The sequence below is a fragment of the Pecten maximus genome, chromosome 1 (genome assembly GCF_902652985.1).
Source record: "Pecten maximus chromosome 1, xPecMax1.1, whole genome shotgun sequence".
Lineage (NCBI taxonomy): Eukaryota > Metazoa > Mollusca > Bivalvia > Pectinida > Pectinidae > Pecten > Pecten maximus.
Window position 1 is genome coordinate 57,305,929 of NC_047015.1, and position 14,133 is coordinate 57,320,061.

The following is a 14,133-nucleotide window of genomic DNA, read 5'->3' on the forward strand; positions in this document are numbered from 1 at the left end:
GTTTTACATTATAACCAGCAGCATTAAAACTATGCCGTTTATCTTTTTAAAAGATATTTCTTGTTTGATATAAAACTAGACATGCCCTTGTGCACAGAGCCAGGTAAATGTTTCCGTGTGTGTACGAAATAAACTCTGTGTCATTTTGAGCATTGCTTGTTACATAATCTGGAATAAACCCACATTGATACATTATAGTTCAACAACAACCCAAAACAGTTAAATCCGTTTCTATCTCAATTGTTTAATTATCATTATATCATTTTTCATTATTTATAATGATTCATTCGTTCTTCATCAGTTTCTAAAAATTATAATTTTGATTTTATCCGCGTTTACTGTACCACAGGTAACTACTGAAGAGCGCTGACAATTTTTTTTTTTTTTTTTTTAAAGTAACGATGACCTTGACTTTGGGCTCACAACATTGAACTCCATTCTTTTCCGAGATATTACATATGGTCCCTTATCATCGTGTGAAGTTCTACCAAACCTCTCAAGATAATAACTCGAAATTTCGACTTAGTAACTCGAAATTTCGAGATAATAACTCGAAATTTCGAGATAATAACTCGAAATTTCGACTTACTAACTCGAAATTTCAGGAACAACGCAGCTTCAACAAGACAGTAGTCGCTTTTCCTTCTGTACAGATTACACTTTTTAGTTATTCTTTTAAGGGTCCGGGAGCTGATCATTATCCTATGTTGTGTTGCTAAGCATATCAAAATCACCTTGTTGCTTAATCCTAAATTAAAGTATGTTCGAACCAGTGTTTCTTTGTCTTGCTCCATCATGCTTTAACTAAATAATCTAAGCTAAACCTGTTGAGTTATCTTGGAATTCCGAATTATTATCTTGAAATTTCGAGTTATTATCTTGAAATTTCGAGTTACTAAGTCGAAATTTCGAGTTATTATCTCGAAATTTCGAGTTACTAAGTCGAAATTTCGAGTTATTATGTCGAAATTTCGAGTTAGTGAGTCGAAATTTCGAGTTAGTAAGTCAAAATTTCGAGTTATTATCTCGAAATTTCGAGTTAGCAAGTCGAAATTTCGAGTTATTATCTCGAAATTTCGAGTTATTATCTCGAAATTTCGAGTGATTAACATGAAAAAATGAATTAATTTTTTTTAGCTTCATGGCCCTAATGCTCTTCCGTAGTTTTTACCACCGCGAGGTTTCATTGTAGAGATATTTGTCACGAGCTTGATTTACATGGAGACTATTGTGTCAGTAAATCTCATGTTGTTTACGTTACATGTATAAGGAAGAACGTTGATAAGAAATTTCTGTTTTCTCACTAACAGTGTATTTAATTCAACTGCATAATATTCGAGGTCATCAGCCTAAGCTAATTTTAGATGTGAGAATAAGTACTCTATTCATTACCAACACGTATATACTATTGTCAAAAGATCGTAACTTTAATTTGTAGCCGGAATTTTTTTTCTAAAAAACCAATAACAATAGTAACAATAACATTGTCAACAACAATAACAACAACAATAACATTTTTCTATTTTCCCCCAACGTTTCACGCACTCTAGATTTCCTTAACACTTGTTATTTTGGGAAGTATTTCAGGAAAACTATATTTGCTATAAAAATTTCTACGTAAATCATATTTTGATGTCTGATAAGAACGTCGCATGCCATTTGCATTGTTCTTAAAGACTATGGATAATATTTATTCTTACCGAGAAAGGTGGTACAGGAGTCAGGGTAACTGAGACGCTTGTAACTATGGGCCGCTTGTGGTAATAAATGAAAGGAATAATTGAACATGACCAATTAAAATGGAACGGTTACTTATTCGAACCAGACTTACTACTTTTCATTAAAAATAATTAAAACCAATTTTCAAATATATATATATGTGTGTGTAACCCTGGAAACTCGAGGACGAGTTCTTTCCTGGAGGGGGAGTATGTAACCCTGGTAAAAAAGTAATCTTCTCTTTAGCTTGACCGGTTGAGCGTAAGACCAGTAAGCCAGAGGTCCCGGGTTCGATCCCTAGAGGAGGCAGTGATTTAAAGTTAAATTTATCATGCGCTTTGTTACAAATATGTATATTTAAACATTTATGCAATGCAATTATTACAACTTATATCATTGAACATATAAAACAAATTGTTGATATGAAATACCTGGTCCTCAATTGACCTGATATTTCCATATCTTTATGATTTAATAATGACATTTATATATAAATAGCATATACATTTTTAAAAAGAACTGTTTTGACGTAAAGAATCCGAGAAACATACAAGCCCTAATTGATCGTGGAACTCTTTAACAGTACACGCGTGATAACAAATCTCAATACTGTACCGAGTTGACAATGCTTAAAGTGTTGGGTTTCTATTTTTGTCGTCACTTACGTCATTCACAAAGCTTTATCACATATTAAATCTATTCTATAGTCTCGCATAATTTTCCTGAAATACGTCGAACTATCCCGAACCCTCGCATATATTAAACACACCTAAACGCATGTGAGCACGTGCAGGTTTAGTCGGATATGTCTATAATTAAATGCATAGAATATCGATTGCACAGAAACCTATTATATTGTAAGCATACAATGAGTGCAATGAATTGGTTCCCAATAAACTTCCGCGTTTAAGTGTTCCCAGCGCACTTATAGGGCCATGTTTATAATGAATCGGACAACCATACGACAGTGATGATATATTTAGGTAAGTTTTGCGGTATGTTTTGACTGAATTATTTTGTGTTTTAATATATGTTTGCGTGTGCGTTGAATATATAGTATACCTCTTGAACATTTACCAAATCTCATGTGAACTGGCTGGGTTTGGTACCCCTTATATAACAGTATATGTGCGTATACTAGGTAACCCTGTCATATAAATATATCTGCTGTCTCCGTAGTATTTTCATGGCTACCTGAATAGCGGCAGGATGTACATGTAGTCGCGAAAGTACAAGGTAGAGAGCAGATCTTTGTTTGACTTTTTATTTTATTATTATTTCCCGTCACATGGACACTTAAACTTTATTCTATATATATACATGTTATCACAACATAACGTTATCTATTGTTGTTTATACCTACTATATTTGTGTAACTGTTCCATGTTCTATGTCTGTATGTGATCGTTTGTAATTTACCTGTGTCTTGATAAAGGGGCAGATTGCCACGAAAATTCGACAATTTACTTGTCTGTACTGTCGTTATTACTACTTGACAAATTATCTATTTCTAGTAATACGCATCCAACGAACATCTGTTTGTTAGGATCCAGTACCTATATTGGACCATACCGTCGTTATTACTTACTAGACCCTATATACAACACTATGTTAAGATCCAGTACCTATATTGGACCATACCGTCGTTATGACTTACTAGACCCTATACAACACTATGTTAGGATCCAGTACCTATATTGGACCATACCGTCGTTATTACTTACTAGACCCTATATATATATAGATATACTAAACAAAAACATTCCCGTGATGCCAGCATTGTATACTCTGCCGTAAACCATGTACATGTTACATTGCTGGGCCTACACCATGAAGCTAGCATACCAGTAACTACTAGATGTATACAAAAAATTAAAGGGGGCATAGATTACAACCCCGTGGTCGGTATTTATCACAGGCATATTAAAATGTATATATGCAGTCTGTATTGTCACCGGAAATTGAATCCATGCAATACATTCAAGTGGTCACGTACTCTCTTGTGTATTGAAAAAAAATCTTCTGTGTATTTGTACAATGACATAACTCAATTAACTTTATCAGCTTTTAAAGAATTGAGTGTTTCGCGGTAACCGGTTATTTAATTTACAGACTGTCTACTGGTCCCTACATATTATAGACTATCTACTGGTCCCTACAGATTACCGACTATCTACTGGTCCCTACAGATTATAGACTGTCTACTGGTCCCTACAGATTATAGACTGTCTACTGGTCCCTCCAGATTATAGACTGTCTACTGGTCCTTACAGATTATAGACTGTCTACTGGTCCCTACAGATTACAGACTGTCTACTGGTCCCTACAGATTATAGACTGTCTACTGGTCCCTACAGATTACAGACTATCTACTGGTCCCTACAGATTACAGACTGTCTACTGGTCCCTACAGATTACAGACTGTCTACTGGTCCCTACAGATTACAGACTGTCTACTGGTCCCTACAGATTACCGACTATCTACTGGTCCCTACAGATTACAGACTGTCTACTGGTCCCTACAGATTATAGACTGTCTACTGGTCCCTACAGATTATAGACTATCTACTGGTCCCTACAGATTATAGACTGTCTACTGGTCCCTACAGATTATAGACTGTCTACTGGTCCCTACAGATTACAGACTGTCTACTGGTCCCTACAGATTATAGACTATCTAATGGTCCCTACAGATTATAGACTGTCTACTGGTCCCTACAGATTATAGACTGTCTACTGGTCCCTACAGATTACAGACTATCTACTGGTCCCTACAGATTATAGACTATCTACTGGTCCCTACAGATTATAGACTATCTACTGGTCCCTACAGATTATAGACTGTCTACTGGTCCCTACAGATTATAGACTATCTACTGGTCCCTACAGATTACAGACTATCTACTGGTCCCTACAGATTATAGACTGTCTACTGGTCCCTACAGATTACCGACTATCTACTGGTCCCTACAGATTACCGACTGTCTACTGGTCCCTACAGATTACAGACTGTCTACTGGTCCCTACATATTATAGACTGTCTACTGGTCCCTACAGATTATAGACTGTCTACTGGTCCCTACAGATTATAGACTGTCTACTGGTCCCTACAGATTATAGACTGTCTACTGGTCCCTACAGATTATAGACTGTCTACTGGTCCCTACAGATTACAGACTGTCTACTGGTCCCTACAGATTACAGACTGTCTACTGGTCCCTACAGATTATAGACTGTCTACTGGTCCTTACAGATTACAGACTGTCTACTGGTCCCTACAGATTACAGACTGTCTACTGGTCCCTACAGATTATAGACTGTCTACTGGTCCCTACAGATTATACACTGTCTACTGGTCCCTACAGATTACCGACTATCTACTGGTCCCTACAGATTATAGACTGTCTATTGGTCCCTACAGGTTATAGACTATCTACTGGTCCCTACAGATTATATACTGTCTACTGGTCCCTACAGATTATAGACTATCTACTGGTCCCTACAGATTATAGACTGTCTACTGGTCCCTACAGATTATAGACTGTCTACTGGTCCCTACAGATTATAGACTGTCTACTGGTCCCTACAGATTATAGACTGTCTACTGGTCCCTACAGATTACAGACTATCTACTGGTCCCTACAGATTATAGACTGTCTACTGGTCCCTACAGATTATAGACTATCTACTGGTCCCTACAGATTACCGACTATCTACTGGTCCCTACAGATTATAGACTGTCTACTGGTCCCTACAGATTATAGACTATCTACTGGTCCCTACAGATTATAGACTGTCTACTGGTCCCTACAGATTATAGACTATCTACTGGTCCCTACAGATTATAGACTATCTACTGGTCCCTACAGATTATAAACTGTCTACTGGTCCCTACAGATTATAGACTGTCTACTGGTCCCTACAGATTATAGACTTTCTACTGGTCCCTACAGATTACCGACTATCTACTGGTCCCTACAGATTACAGACTGTCTACTGGTCCTTACAGATTATAGACTATCTACTGGTCCCTACAGATTATAGACTATCTACTGGTCCCTACAGATTATAGACTGTCTACTGGTCCCTACAGATTATAGACTGTCTACTGGTCCCTACAGATTATAGACTGTCTACTGGTCCCTACAGATTATAGACTATCTACTGGTCCCTACAGATTATAGACTGTCTACTGGTCCCTACAGATTATAGACTGTCTAGTGGTCCCTACAGATTATAGACTGTCTACTGGTCCCTACAGATTATAGACTGTCTACTGGTCCCTACAGATTATAGACTGTCTACTGGTCCGTACAGATAACAGACTATCTACTGGTCCCTACAGATTACCGACTATCTACTGGTCCCTACAGATTATAGACTATCTACTGGTCCCTACAGATTATAGACTGTCTACTGGTCCCTACAGATTATAGACTGTCTACTGGTCCCTACAGATTATAGACTGTCTACTGGTCCCTACAGATTATAGACTGTCTACTGGTCCCTACAGATTACCGACTATCTACTGGTCCCTACAGATTATAGACTGTCTACTGGTCCCTACAGATTATAGACTATCTACTGGTCCCTACAGATAACAGACTATCTACTGGTCCCTACAGATTATAGACTGTCTACTGGTCCCTACATATTATAGACTGTCTACTGGTCGGTCCCTACTGATTATAGACTGTCTACTGGTCCCTACAGATTATAGACTATATACTGGTTCCTACAGATTATAGACTGTCTACTGGTCCCTACAGATTATAGACTATCTACTGGTCCCTACAGATTATAAACTGTCTACTGGTCCCTACAGATTATAGACTGTCTACTGGTCCCTACAGATTATAGACTATCTACTGGTCCCTACAGATTATAGACTATCTACTGGTCCCTACAGATTATAGACTATCTACTGGTCCCTACATATTATAGACTATCTACTGGTCCCTACAGATTATAGACTGTCTACTGGTCCCTACAGATTATAGACTGTCTACTGGTCCCTACAGATTATAGACTATCTACTGGTCCCTACAGATTATAGACTATCTACTGGTCCCTACAGATTATAGACTATCTACTGGTCCCTACAGATTATAGACTGTCTACTGGTCCCTACAGATTATAGACTATCTACTGGTCCCTACAGATTATAGACTATCTACTGGTCCCTACAGATTATAGACTATCTACTGGTCCCTACAGATTATAGACTATCTACTGGTCCCTACAGATTATAAACTGTCTACTGGTCCCTACAGATTATAGACTATCTACTGGTCCCTACAGATTATAGACTATCTACTGGTCCCTACAGATTATAGACTGTCTACTGGTCCCTACAGATTATAGACTGTCTACTGGTCCCTACAGATTATAACTGTCTACTGGTCCCTACAGATTATAGACTGTCTACTGGTCCCTACAGATTATAGACTATCTACTGGTCCCTACAGATTATAGACTATCTACTGGTCCCTACAGATTATAGACTATCTACTGGTCCCTACAGATTATAGACTATCTACTGGTCCCTACAGATTATAGACTGTCTACTGGTCCCTACAGATTATAGACTGTCTACTGGTCCCTACAGATTATAGACTATCTACTGGTCCCTACAGATTATAGACTATCTACTGGTCCCTACAGATTATAGACTATCTACTGGTCCCTACAGATTATAGACTGTCTACTGGTCCCTACAGATTATAGACTATCTACTGGTCCCTACAGATTATAGACTATCTACTGGTCCCTACAGATTATAGACTATCTACTGGTCCCTACAGATTATAGACTATCTACTGGTCCCTACAGATTATAGACTGTCTACTGGTCCCTACAGATTATAGACTATCTACTGGTCCCTACAGATTATAGACTATCTACTGGTCCCTACAGATTATAGACTGTCTACTGGTCCCTACAGATTATAGACTGTCTACTGGTCCCTACAGATTATAGACTATCTACTGGTCCCTACAGATTATAGACTATCTACTGGTCCCTACAGATTATAGACTATCTACTGGTCCCTACAGATTACCGACTATCTACTGGTCCCTACAGATTATAGACTATCTACTGGTCCCTACAGATTATAGACTGTCTACTGGTCCCTACAGATTATAGACTGTCTACTGGTCCCTACAGATTATAGACTGTCTACTGGTCCCTACAGATTATAGACTGTCTACTGGTCCCTACAGATTATAGACTATCTACTGGTCCCTACAGATTATAGACTATCTACTGGTCCCTACAGATTATAGACTATCTACTGGTCCCTACAGATTATAGACTATCTACTGGTCCCTACAGATTATAGACTGTCTACTGGTCCCTACAGATTATAGACTATCTACTGGTCCCTACAGATTATAGACTGTCTACTGGTCCCTACAGATTATAGACTGTCTACTGGTCCCTACAGATTATAGACTAGTCTACTGGTCCCTACAGATTATAGACTATCTACTGGTCCCTACAGATTATAGACTATCTACTGGTCCCTACAGATTATAGACTATCTACTGGTCCCTACAGATTATAGACTATCTACTGGTCCCTACAGATTATAGACTATCTACTGGTCCCTACAGATTATAGACTATCTACTGGTCCCTACAGATTATAGACTGTCTACTGGTCCCTACAGATTATAGACTATCTACTGGTCCCTACAGATTATAGACTATCTACTGGTCCCTACAGATTATAGACTATCTACTGGTCCCTACAGATTATAGACTATCTACTGGTCCCTACAGATATAGACTGTCTACTGGTCCCTACAGATTATAGACTGTCTACTGGTCCCTACAGATTATAGACTATCTACTGGTCCCTACAGATTATAGACTATCTACTGGTCCCTACAGATTATAGACTAGTCTACTGGTCCCTACAGATTATAGACTATCTACTGGTCCCTACAGATTATAGACTATCTACTGGTCCCTACAGATTATAGACTATCTACTGGTCCCTACAGATTATAGACTATCTACTGGTCCCTACAGATTATAGACTGTCTACTGGTCCCTACAGATTATAGACTGTCTACTGGTCCCTACAGATTATAGACTATCTACTGGTCCCTACAGATTATAGACTATCTACTGGTCCCTACAGATTATAGACTATCTACTGGTCCCTACAGATTATAAACTGTCTACTGGTCCCTACAGATTATAGACTATCTACTGGTCCCTACAGATTATAGACTATCTACTGGTCCCTACAGATTATAGACTATCTACTGGTCCCTACAGATTATAGACTATCTACTGGTCCCTACAGATTATAGACTGTCTACTGGTCCCTACAGATTATAGACTATCTACTGGTCCCTACAGATTATAGACTATCTACTGGTCCCTACAGATTATAGACTATCTACTGGTCCCTACAGATTATAGACTGTCTACTGGTCCCTACAGATTATAGACTATCTACTGGTCCCTACAGATTATAGACTATCTACTGGTCCCTACAGATTATAGACTATCTACTGGTCCCTACAGATTATAAACTGTCTACTGGTCCCTACAGATTATAGACTGTCTACTGGTCCCTACAGATTATAGACTATCTACTGGTCCCTACAGATTATAGACTATCTACTGGTCCCTACAGATTATAGACTATCTACTGGTCCCTACAGATTATAGACTGTCTACTGGTCCCTACAGATTATAGACTATCTACTGGTCCCTACAGATTATAGACTATCTACTGGTCCCTACAGATTATAGACTATCTACTGGTCCCTACAGATTATAGACTGTCTACTGGTCCCTACAGATTATAGACTATCTACTGGTCCCTACAGATTATAGACTATCTACTGGTCCCTACAGATTATAGACTATCTACTGGTCCCTACAGATTATAGACTGTCTACTGGTCCCTACAGATTATAGACTGTCTACTGGTCCCTACAGATTATAGACTATCTACTGGTCCCTACAGATTATAGACTATCTACTGGTCCCTACAGATTATAGACTATCTACTGGTCCCTACAGATTATAGAACTGTCTACTGGTCCCTACAGATTATAGACTATCTACTGGTCCCTACAGATTATAGACTATCTACTGGTCCCTACATATTATAGACTATCTACTGGTCCCTACAGATTATAGACTGTCTACTGGTCCCTACAGATTATAGACTATCTACTGGTCCCTACAGATTATAGACTATCTACTGGTCCCTACAGATTATAGACTATCTACTGGTCCCTACAGATTATAGACTGTCTACTGGTCCCTACAGATTATAGACTATCTACTGGTCCCTACAGATTATAGACTATCTACTGGTCCCTACAGATTATAGACTATCTACTGGTCCCTACAGATTATAGACTATCTACTGGTCCCTACAGATTATAGACTATCTACTGGTCCCTACAGATTATAGACTGTCTACTGGTCCCTACAGATTATAGACTGTCTACTGGTCCCTACAGATTATAGACTATCTACTGGTCCCTACAGATTATAGACTATCTACTGGTCCCTACAGATTATAGACTATCTACTGGTCCCTACAGATTATAGACTATCTACTGGTCCCTACAGATTATAGACTATCTACTGGTCCCTACAGATTATAGACTGTCTACTGGTCCCTACAGATTATAGACTGTCTACTGGTCCCTACAGATTATAGACTATCTACTGGTCCCTACAGATTATAGACTATCTACTGGTCCCTACAGATTATAGACTATCTACTGGTCCCTACAGATTATAGACTGTCTACTGGTCCCTACAGATTATAGACTATCTACTGGTCCCTACAGATTATAAACTGTCTACTGGTCCCTACAGATTATAGACTGTCTACTGGTCCCTACAGATTATAGACTATCTACTGGTCCCTACAGATTATAGACTATCTACTGGTCCCTACAGATTATAGACTATCTACTGGTCCCTACAGATTATAAACTGTCTACTGGTCCCTACAGATTATAGACTGTCTACTGGTCCCTACAGATTATAGACTTTCTACTGGTCCCTACAGATTACCGACTGTCTTTGGTCCCTACAGATTATAGACTGTCTACTGGTCCCTACAGATTATAGACTATCTACTGGTCCCTACAGATAACAGACTATCTACTGGTCCCAACAGATTATAGACTGTCTACTGGTCCCTACAGATTATAGACTGTCTACTGGTCTGTCCCTACAGATTATAGACTGTCTACTGGTCCCTACAGATTATAGACTATCTACTGGTCCCTACAGATTACCGACTATCTACTGGTCCCTACAGATTACCGACTGTCTACTGGTCCCTACAGATTACCGACTGTCTACTGGTCCCTACAGATTATAGACTATCTACTGGTCCCTACAGATTACCGACTGTCTACTGGTCCCTACAGATTATAGACTGTCTACTGGTCCCTACAGATTATAGACTATCTACTGGTCCCTACAGATTATAGACTGTCTACTGGTCCCTACAGATTATAGACTGTCTACTGGTCCCTACAAATTATAGACTATCTACTGGTCCCTACAGATTATAGACTGTCTACTGGTCCCTACAGATTACCGACTATCTACTGGTCCCTACAGATTATAGACTATCTACTGGTCCCTACAGATTACAGACTGTCTACTGGTCCCTACAGATTATAGACTATCTACTGGTCCCTACAGATTATAGACTATCTACTGGTCCCTACAGATTATAGACTATCTACTGGTCCCTACAGATTATAGACTATCTACTGGTCCCTACAGATTACAGACTATCTACTGGTCCCTACAGATTATAGACTATCTACTGGTCCCTACAGATTATATACTGTCTACTGGTCCCTACAGATTATAGACTATCTACTGGTCCCTACAGATTATAGACTGTCTACTGGTCCCTACAGATTATAGACTATCTACTGGTCCCTACAGATTATAGACTATCTACTGGTCCCTACAGATTATAGACTATCTACTGGTCCCTACAGATTACAGACTATCTACTGGTCCAGATTATAGACTGTTTACTGTTTCGTTCTTATTTCGATGAATATTAAAATTGCACCAATATATATCGTATTGATTGCTAGTACTTCCGCCTGTCTGATATTGAAAATTTAATACAATTATACTCTAATTAGTTGTTTATTTCTATTCAGTTGTGAAAATCTCACGCCACTTTTGTAAAGAAAAGAAGATAAAAATCTTATCCTAATCCGAATTTTGTCGGAAACCAGTATCTTACATCAAATAAAATATTTTTTTTTGTTGAAACGAGAAGTACCGAATGGAAAAATTAATAATGTTTGTGTCGACTAAATTAAATGTTTTATATGTTTTTGGCAAATCATGCATATCATTTGAGTATCAATTGTGGATATCCTTTTTTCGTGACACTACAAGATGACTTATTATCAATACAGTCATGACTTATAAGGGTTGACTAAGAATCTGAATGAGGTGAAAAGTCGAACGCGTGACGGACGAATAGACGGAGGAATATATAGGACGTATTTACGAGATCATCATGTCCCTATTATGAGAAACTAAGTCGTAATTACTAGAAATCTATATCCTGGTTATGAGATAATTATGTCCTAATTGACAAATAACCAAGTCTTGATAACGACATGTATTTTTCTTCGCGTGACACTTACCGGCTTCCGTATTTGCAGGGTTAACCTATGTACAAATGTATAAAAATAATGTGTTTATGTCTGCTTGGATGTTTTGGCTTCGTAACGTTATCTACGAATTTTAAATAATATCAGTATATGTTATTGACTATCTTAACTTCCTCCTTCGGGGAAAATCAGTTGAAACATTGTATTGTTTGTAATATGGCCGATTCAGTGATGATAAACAATTCCTCTCGAGAAAGCGGATGCTTCGATGTACTGCTTAAGTGTTTATTTGAAGAGGTAGGATCGAAAATACATGTATTAGATAGGATAGCGTGCGATAGAGGAAATTACGCATGGGGCCATTTTGTTTTTGTTTGAAACCACATGATTAATGTTTTTATAGTAAACTGGATTTACCACCAGATTACTCTCATTTCGAACTGATGACCTCATTTCGAACTGATGACCTCATTTTGGATACTATTTTTATCTAATTTGGGTCACTAATTTCCAATACATGTATTCGATGACTTTGTAATGTTGGAGCCGTGTAATGTAATAATATTGTTAGCATTAATTCGTAAATAATAAGACTCACATGAATTCGGGAAAAGTAAGATTAACGTAAATTCGGGAATAGTAAGATTAACGTAAATTCGGGAATAATAAGATTAACGTAAATTCGGGAATTTAAGATTAACGTAAATTCGGGAATAGTAAGATTAACGTAAATTCGGGAATAGTAAGATTAACGTAAATTCGGGAATAGTAAGATTAACGTAAATTCGGGAATAGTAAGATTAACGTAAATTCGGGAATAGTAAGATTAACGTAAATTCGGGAATAGTAAGATTAACGTAAATTCGGGAGTGACAAGTTTAACATAAATTGGGAGTAATAAGATTAACGTAAATTAGGGAATTTAAGATCAACGTTAATTCGGGAATAATATGATTAACATAAATTCGGGAATAATAAGATTAATATAAATTCGGGAGTGATAACTTTAACATCAATTCGTGAATAAGATTAACATAAATTCATTAATAAGAACAATAACATAAACTCGAGAATACTAACATCGGTTCGGGAAGAGTAACAAAATCATTCAATCGTGAATATTAATATTAACACAAATGTGTGAATAGTAAGAATAGCATAAATTCGGGAGTAGTAGATTAACATAAAATCGGGAATATTAAGATGAACACAAATTTGGGAATAGTAGGTTGAATAAGTTGTTTACACAGAGTTATCATTAGCTACCATTAAACCTGGCTTTGATTTAGAGATTCATAACCAGTACATGTATCGTCGATGAAGCTAGAGACGCTTAGTGTTCCTGAACACCTGGTCCTAATCTACATTTTTAAGGGTCTTCGTGTAAATCTGTTGGGGGTTTGGGGAATTTTTTTCTGCTTGTTTTCCATATTTTCCCTCGTGTTATCTAGTCAGATTTAAACACGCGCCGATTCGCTCTTTTTTTTTTTTTGTTTTTTTTTTCAGTATATGCACGCTTTTCCCTTTAAGGAAGAGAAAACATGAATATTTTTCCCAATACAGATACTAAATAAAAACACACATATGCGTCCGTCTGTCTGTGCCCTCTATAGACTTAAAAGGTTAATTTCAAATATCGGACCTCCTAATCAGTCAAATAAGTTTGAATATAGATAATGGGAACAAACTTTAGCTTGTGTGTTCATGATATAGTAGTCATTTAATTACAGGTTAAAACTGACATATAACATTTAAATAAATGCGTGCGT

At 37.7% G+C, this 14,133-nt stretch overlaps 1 protein-coding gene across 3 annotated transcripts in view; it reads left to right on the top strand.

Moving 5' to 3' along the window:
• The first annotated feature begins 2,599 nt into the window (after positions 1-2,599).
• Positions 2,600-14,133, top strand: part of LOC117339059 (phosphoinositide 3-kinase adapter protein 1-like) — a 28,028-nt gene continuing 16,494 nt past the window's right edge. For all 3 annotated transcript variants that reach the window (XM_033900430.1, XM_033900438.1, XM_033900446.1), the window contains exon 1: positions 2,600-2,702. The gene's annotated coding sequence lies outside the window, so the exon portion shown is untranslated. The remainder of the gene's footprint in view (positions 2,703-14,133) is intronic.